This window comes from Canis lupus, chromosome 13 (genome assembly GCF_048164855.1).
Source record: "Canis lupus baileyi chromosome 13, mCanLup2.hap1, whole genome shotgun sequence".
In the NCBI taxonomy this organism is placed as follows: Eukaryota; Metazoa; Chordata; class Mammalia; order Carnivora; family Canidae; genus Canis; species Canis lupus.
Window position 1 is genome coordinate 30,658,191 of NC_132850.1, and position 8,751 is coordinate 30,666,941.

Genomic DNA, 8,751 nt, shown 5'->3' on the forward strand with positions numbered 1-8,751 from the left:
GTCTTCATAAATTCTCTCTTCCCCCACCTCTACCCTCCCAAGTAATTTTTTTATATAATGAATACATTGTCTATACTCATTGAAATACTCTAAATATAGGAAATACCTTCTTAGGACAAGCTAAATGGCTCCCATCTATCCTCATTTTACTAGCACTCTTTTAAAAAGGCTTTGTAAATTTAGCACATTTCAGAGCTGTCTTCATTAAGAAACAGATGATCTAAGTTACTAATTGATTTTTTTCTGAAGACACACTCCAGTATAAATGAAGAAATTTTAAGATTATGAACATAATGAGGATGTCTTACTTCCATATTTTAGTAGTTAATATAATTTTTAGTACTCAATACAATGTCTGCTGAATGTATGTGTGAATGAATGAGAAGAGCTTAGAGATTTGAACTTCGTCAACATGGACAAAAAGGTACAATAGTGCTTTTTAAAAACATAACAGTTAAGCTTATAATTCCTAATCACTTTACTAAAAGGCAGTTCTCTTGACTCCAGAAGTTCCTGCCAGTTTGATTCTGATTTAGAAATGGAGAAATCTCTTTTGTTGATGCCTCTAGCTGCCTTTCCTGCATATTTGGAAGTACTCTGACCAAAATCAGAAGAATGGAATCTAGTTTTCCATTGGAGATTTAAAATTACTGAATGCTGATTATTAAAAAAATATTTTAGTAAATTGAAAGTCTTCTTTTCAATCAAATGCCTACTGAGCTAGTTTATCACTTAGGTAAAAACTCTGTTTAGCTTACTAACAACCAACAAAGGATGCTGAATTCACTATGTGAGGAGTATTGTGAGGGATGTGCAACAGAATGAAGGGCAAGGGCTCAGACCTCCCAAAAAAGCACAGCCATTGCCACTTCTCGTCTCTGGAGTTGAAATCATTTCAAAGTTGAAGTATTTGTAGTTAAGGCTTTGGTTTAACTAATCAAAGTGAAATAAATGAAGAAAGTATTCTTTTAACTAATTTTGATGGTGTTATTTTACCTTACTCTTCAGTTTGGAGGAAGGGGGCATAAAAACCTGGACTTTTATTCCTATTGCTCAGTGACAGTATTCAGAGAAATGTGGCATTTTTGCCATCATTTCGGTCAACTTGGTTATTTTTGTATGGCCATCTGTCCCTCCCTAGATTATTAAGGATATTCTTAGCTTTGTTCTTTCAACGTAAAAACAGAGAAGAAAAAAAAAACACTGAAATGTTTTTCTATGCGATACCTAGGTGGGCGGAGGGGGATAGAGGGAGAGAGAGAGAATACATAGAGATATGCCTTAAATACTACTGAATTGTAAGATAGGAATTAAGAATTTAACTTTTACAAAGTAAGATGCTACTTAAAGAACTTGACAATCCTAATTTTTTTCTGTCAAATCTTCTAAACTATGTATAAAGTTCCTATGATTTACCACTATAAATATTGTACTATTTATCCTTACTGATATATGCAGTGGTAGTCTGATTTAGAAAAATACTTCTTTACTACTAATAATTACCTAGTAATATCCTGTCACAATATAAAGCAATATGTGTTCACAAGAGAATTTAGACATTACAGACAAGAAAACAAAGAGATAAAATAAAAATCACATGCAATTCCACCATCTGGAGATAGTTCTCTTATAAGCCAGTATAGATCTTTGCTATTAAAAAGGATTTTTGGGAGGTCTGTGTAACAACTTCTCGATGAGTTTAACAATATTTGAAAACATTCATAATATACGAAGTGAAAATAATCGGATTTTTAAAATGTGGTTCTGGATCAAGAAGGCATACTCGCCTCTATTTCTCTCACTAATATAATTAAGTACAACAACCTCCTAGTCTCTCTAGTCAAAGGATCAGGAAAGGGGCAACCTAACAAACATAAAACTTTTAGATAAAAACCACCCTACTTCACTCAAACACCACAGAAAATGAAACAAAACACTGCTCCACTTTCATCCCAGTCAGCAAAAGCCCGAAGAGGAGGCTAGACCTCCACCCTTACCTAATGTAATGTGGACTCAACTTCTTTACCAAGGTGATATTAGAGAAGGTTGAGTAGGGAGCTGGGACTTTTAGTCCTCCCTGGTGGTAAGCATAGGCTCCCATGGTTTCAATGGAGTCCCCATGAGGATCCTGGATTTCTATTGCCATCCCACCATACAAAGCACCCTCTTTCTTCCCACCAGATTCAGAGGAGGTGAAGCAGATGAAGCTAGAACATTCACCATGATCTAGTGGTAAGGAGCCCTCCAACTGCAGTGTCAGTGGAAGTCATGTAGGAAGGACGTGATTTTTTATTATGTCTCGAACATTTTGTGTATTATGAGACTCTAAACCTTATCGAAATCTCTGTTTTAGCAGACCTTTTCTAACAGAGGCTTGGTTGCTTGCTCCATCTTTTTTGACATCCTAAGGGAAGAAAACCTTGTTACAGCTAAGCAGAGGTGATATTTCATATTCTCCACTAAGTATCTGATGACATTATCCTGCCTGAAAGAGGGAAAAGAACTTTCCAAAGCAAAAACAAGGATATCTCAACTTGTATGAAAAAAGATGACCAATAGATGATAACACTGAGAAGACACCAATGTGGAGATTAACTAAGATTTCAAAGCAGCCATCATCAAAATACTTCAGTGAGTATGAACAGGCTTGAAGCATGAAAAATTAGAAAATCTCAAGAAAAAAATTGAAGATACCAAGTAGAAATTTCAAAATTGAAAAAAATAATAATAAAAATGAAAAACTCAGTAGATTGTCTCAATAGCAGAAAGAAGTGGACAGAGGACAGAATATGTGAACATGAAGATACTACAATAAAAATTACCCAATCCGAACAGAGAGAAAATAGACTGAAAAAGAACAAAAACCCAGGAACATGAAAGACTATGGTAACAAAATCTAAAACTGGAGTCCAGAAGGAGAATAGAAACAGGATGGGGCTGAAAAGTATATGAAGAAATAATGGCTGAAAATGTCTCAAATTTGGGAAAAAAACATAACTCTCAAAATCACCAAGCCAAGTGAATTCCAAACAGGCTAGACCCAAAGAAAAGTTGCACAGATATGTCTTACCCTTAATTATAGTAAATATTCTCCTTTTGTTGTTGCCTTTAGCAGATTATTTTTAACTTTAAGTTATGGTGCCTCTAGAAGTTATGCAACTATTCTAGTGAATTAAATATGGACCCAAATTCCTCTTTCTCTGCATTGAGTGGTGGAGTTTATTTTACCTCTCCTTAATCAAAGTCCTTTGCTTATCACATGAAATACAATGGAGGCAACAGTTGTGCTAATTCCAGGTCTAGCTGTTAAAAGGAATAGTAGTTTCTGTTTCCTGTCTCTTAGAATGCTCACTATGGGGACATTCTCTCTCAGAACAAAGCCACCATGCTGTGAGAAACCCAAGCTGCTTGGAGAGGCCAGAGCACCTGACAATTTGAATCAACTGTCAGCCATGTGAGTGAGCTCGTTTGGACAAATTCCAACCCAAATGAGCCCTCAGATCACTGCAGCCCCAGTCAACATGATGTAGTAAAACCGAATTGCCTAGCTGAGCCTGGTCAACCACAGAATTATGAGATATAATAAAATAGTTGTTTTAAGCCATAAGCTTTGAATTTCTTGTAATGCAGTAGCAGATGCCTGAAAAAAATAATAGAAACTATTAGAAAGGAAAATAAATAAAAATAAAAACTAATAAAATAAAAACTATTAGAAATAGACTTTGATGATATGGGAAATTGTTGATTTTAATGTTAAAACAGATGCAAAAAGAGACAAAGTATGATCAATATTGTTTAAAAACTTGTACAATTTAAGTTACTAATTCATTTATATGTACATGATATAATCATATTGTTCTTTTATAATTGTATGACTACATGTATATATAAACATAAGTATATTAACATAATTAATATATAAATAAATATAGTAATATATTTGTTATATATTATATGCATATATTTGTATACCTATATTTTTATATGATATAATCATCATATTTACTTATATATGATATTCTCATCTTGGCCTTTCATAATTTTATGACTAGAAGGAAATACAATGTTACCAGTAGTTAAATAATTAATTTCCTAAATCTCTATACTTTTTACAATTAGCAGGCAATACTAGATGTAAGAGAAAACATTTTCAGTATTTTCTTTCTTTTTTTTTTAATATTTTATTTATTTATTCATGAGAGACACAGGGAAAGAGGCAGAGAGAGAAGCAGGCTCCATGCAGGGAGCCCGACGTGGGACTCAATCCCGGGTCTCCAGGATCAGGCCCCAGGCTGAAGGTGGCGCTAAACCACTGAGCCACCTGGGCTGCCCCACTTTTGGTATTTTCTTTGTCAGTTAACAACAGACAACAAATCTGATAGTATGAGAAAAAAAGCGGTATATGTAATAATCTCAGTTTGGAAAAGAAATTCATAGTATATATAATTATATATTTATATATAAGTACTATAATATAATTTAGACAAGTGAGACAATAAAAATCATTAGAAGAGTTAACCCAGTTGTAAGAAATATCAGTTCTAATTTAGCTTTGCTCTGATGATCAAATAACTAGGGTGTCAGTAGGTCAATAAGCATTGTCTCTTACTAGCAGATTATATTTATGGTTCTAATTTGTAATCAAATGACTTCTGTTTTAAAGTAAAAATTATTTTTAGAAACAGTTGTTTTACATAAAGGTATTTTGAAATATATTTTCCATCTGATATACTAATCAGAATTTCTAAGAGATATACATCATAGAGAGTAAGACTTGAAAGAGAACTTAGAGATAAATGTAAGTGAAAGAACTGATCAGATCTATAATACAAAATAGAAATAAATAGAAATAAATAGAAATAAAGAGAGTAGCAGATAGAGTAAATTTGGTGATCCAAGTTGAGGCATGAGACATTAGCCTTTCTGAGGCCTTTCTGAGGCAGTGTTGGGGGTGAGTAGGGACTAGATACAGATAATTCTACCAAGGAGGAGTTTCAGTTAGAAGCAAAGTAAAGTTCTAAGAGATAGCAATATGCATAGTTTTGCTTATAGTAAGTCATCATTTGGAAAACTAATTTATGTAACCTTGGAAGATAATTCTGAACATTACATTGTGTTATACAGCATGACCAAATGAAGTGGGTGATAATTTAGAAAGTGAGAACTCTAAATTTTTCCACAAATGCCACATTATCTTCTTGAACACTCCAAGGATTTTTATAGAATTAAAATAAAATTCATTAGTTCTCTACTATAAGCCAACCATATTCAAACATGGAATTCTACTAGAGAGTGAGGTTCTGGCCCTCAACAACAATCTCTACTAGGGGAAGACAAGCAATAATTCGTTCATTTAGTCAAATATTTTTTATTAAGCACATTTGTATTCCAGTCACTTTAATATGTTCTGGGATACACCAGTAAGTAAAAAAGTACCTATGCTCATGGAACTTCTATTAAGGAGAGGAAAAAGTAAGCATACAAATAAAAATATAATAATGTATTAGATAGTAATAAGTGCTATAAATAAAAAATAAAGTAACGTAAATGGAGCGATTTTAGGTAGAATGATTTGGGAAGACCTTTCTGAGAAGCTTGTTTTTGAGCAAAAACCCAAATGAAGTGAGAAACAACAAACAATGCCTTAAGTATTTGTTAAAAATATTGGGGTACAAGCAAAGTGCATAAGTGGAAATATAAATATTTCCAGAGATTTATATCATCTTGCTAACCTTAGTAACTTACTGTAGTGCCAGTCCTTTCTCAATTAGGGAAAATCTTCCTGTGTCAGTTAAGCAAACTTTTCATGTAAGATGAACTTTTTTACATTTACTGTTTGTTTACCTTGCTTAATGTGATATTTATGTTATTCACTGGTTACTTACAAATAAATTTTAATTATAAATTAATATATTCTCCCTGATGTAAACATTAGACAATTAGGAATGATACCACTGAGAAACATCCACCCAACTGTATAAAATAAAAGTATAGCATAATTTTATAAATGATACAAAAGGAAACTGTTTTATGATAAAAGTTATTACTTTTTACTTTCTCATGTTTCCATTTATTTTTGACTTTAAAAATAAGGATAGTAGTACTAGAGTAATTAAAAATTTTGCAAATAAAAATAACATTCCCAAACTGCTTTCCTGTGGAGGGTCTTCAAATTGAAAGAGGAAACACAAAAGATTTGCATGTTTCTTTGATATTTTCTAAGAAGTTAGGTAATCTTCTCAATACATCTTATTCTATTTTCCAGTTAAGGTATATTTAAAATCCTCAAGACAAAAACTGTGGTGTGTCATCCATTTATTGTCTATTACCTTTCAACAATCCTGTTTAGTTTGTATTAAAAAGTTTTTTGCTCTCAATTTGTTTGAGATTATTCTCTACATTTTGTTGGTTTTCCTGGGTCATTCTTCCAGTTAATTTTTTTCTTAATATATAATTAAAGTAAATATTTTCAAGCGATTTTGAAAGCAAGTATACTTGTTGAAGTAATTTATTGGAGCTTAGTGACTTACAGTGTTTTTCATCAGAATTTTTTTAAGTCAAATTTCAAGAGGCCATTCATCAAAACAATTGTTTCCTTTCAGATTTTTTGAAAAATTACTCTAAAAAGCCCAAAGAATAGGCCAAAGAAATGTCAAAACAAATTTAACTTTGACCATATGGGTATATTATTCAAATCTGTGTGAACCAACCTAAGTGTGCCAAAAAATTAAAATCCTTGAAAACTGAAATTTTCTGATTTCCTTTTTTTAAAAAATAGTTTACAGAAGATGTTTTCCAACTAGTTCTCTTGGTTATGGAAGAAAGTGAGATTTTTTGCTACAGCATTTTTTTTCTTTTTAAACATAACTGACCATTGATTTTATATTTTATAAAACTCATGTGGTATACTTGAATAATAGCATTTGAGAGCTAAAGATATACTAAAAATGTGAGAAAATTCAGTGCAAGTGATTTCATTGATGCAACTTTTTCAGATAGAAAATGATATAAACTTGGAAAGGGGCTCTAGATTCCTAGGTTTTCTATTTCCCATTGTCTTATATCAGATGAATTAGGACTTGGACTGAGGAAAGGTAATCATCATCATCAACCTTTTGTTGAGGACTTACTTTGTTCCAGAACTTGATGTCACAGCATCATTTTACTCTGTCATTTAATCCCCTCAAGCATTTTATAAGGTAGGTGACTGTCATTATTCCAATCTCATGGAGATTCCAGGAGATTATATTTCTAGTTCCTAAAGGGCAGAGCTAAATGCCTCTATTGCCTACATGTATTTGATGTCAGAGCTCTAATTAGAAAATTTAAAACCAATGTTTTTTTTCTCTCCCTAATTCCATTGTTTAGTGTGTTGTCATTTTTTCTCCTTAAATCCAACATGATTGAATTTAAATGTCAGTCATACTTAGTTTTAGCATTGGTTTGACTGTTTTTTTTTTCCTTTTTGGCTACGAAAGTTTCAGAACTCAGCACTTAATTGTTTTGTGTGTTTTTTTTTTTTTTAGTTGATTTTTATTTTGAGATGACAATTAACTCATCCAACACACTTCTAATTTTTTATCTTTAATATTCAGGATGCTGAGGAGGACTAGTGAAACAGTTCTAACTTGACATTTCTTAAATGCTTTTTCTTTTAGCTTATCTGACTCCAGAAATTCTACAGATCTGCTACTAATTTTAGTGTAATTTTATTTATCTCTTATATAACTTTTAACATTTAACTAAAGCAGATTTAGGAACATTTACCAAACAGAGTAATTTTAAGAAATAAATGATAGCAATTATTTTTAAAACACTTGAAAAACCAAGTTGTTCTAAATGTCTTAAAGTAGAACTTTAATGCAGCCTACCAACGCTATAAATACCCCAGATCATATTTTTTCTCCCCTAATTCTTTTTCTCTTCTAACTCAAACTTTTAGAGGGAATAGGCTATATCCACTCTTTTTAATATGCCTTTATTTTATTTTATTTTTCGTTAGAGAATAATTGCTCTCTACTTCAGCTTCAACACACTGAAACTTTTGTCATCACCAACATTTAAGAGTCAAATTTAGAAGGAGCATTTTTTTTTTCTGTGTGTCTCTTACTTCTTTTTTGATCTTTGACATTGTTGAACACTGAAATCCTTGCAAGACACCGTATTCTTGAAGTCTGTGATATCAGTCTTTCCTGGATTTTCTTCTACATAGATCTCTTGTCTCCCTTTGGTCTTTTTATATTTTACCTAATAGATAGCAGTGTTTCAAATAGCAGCACCCTGTGCTTCTTTTTCCCTTTTTTAATACTTCCCTTCTGATAACTCATCCATATCTATACATTTTATTAATGTTTGACCCAGTAACTTCCAAATCTGTATTTTTAACTCAAATTTAATTGCTGAGTTTCAAAGGATTAGCATAGACCTCTCACTCAATTTTCAAAACAGAATTCAACTTTTATTCCACATCTCTTATTCTCATTCTGTTTTGATGAGATATCTACATATATCTACTTTTTAACCCAAATACCTGAGATTTTTCTTAGTGCACTTATTCAACACATTAAAACAAGATTCTGTGTTTTTTTCTTTTCTTTTCTTTTTAAAGATTTTATTTATTTATTTGAGAGAAAGTAAGCAAGAGAGAGAGAGCAAGAGCATGCACAAGCCTTAGGAAGAGGCAGAGGAAGAAGGAGAAGCAGACTCCCTGCTGATCAGGAAGCTGGATGCAGGGCTCCAGGACCTGGAGAT

The 8,751-nt window shown here is 32.2% G+C and overlaps 1 protein-coding gene across 1 annotated transcript in view; it reads left to right on the forward strand.

The window, feature by feature from the left end:
• The window catches only part of TMTC3 (transmembrane O-mannosyltransferase targeting cadherins 3), a 102,454-nt gene extending 93,703 nt beyond the window's left edge, over nt 1–8,751 (forward strand). The window contains exon 15 of the transcript XR_012005765.1: nt 8,609–8,751. The gene's annotated coding sequence lies outside the window, so the exon portion shown is untranslated. The remainder of the gene's footprint in view (nt 1–8,608) is intronic.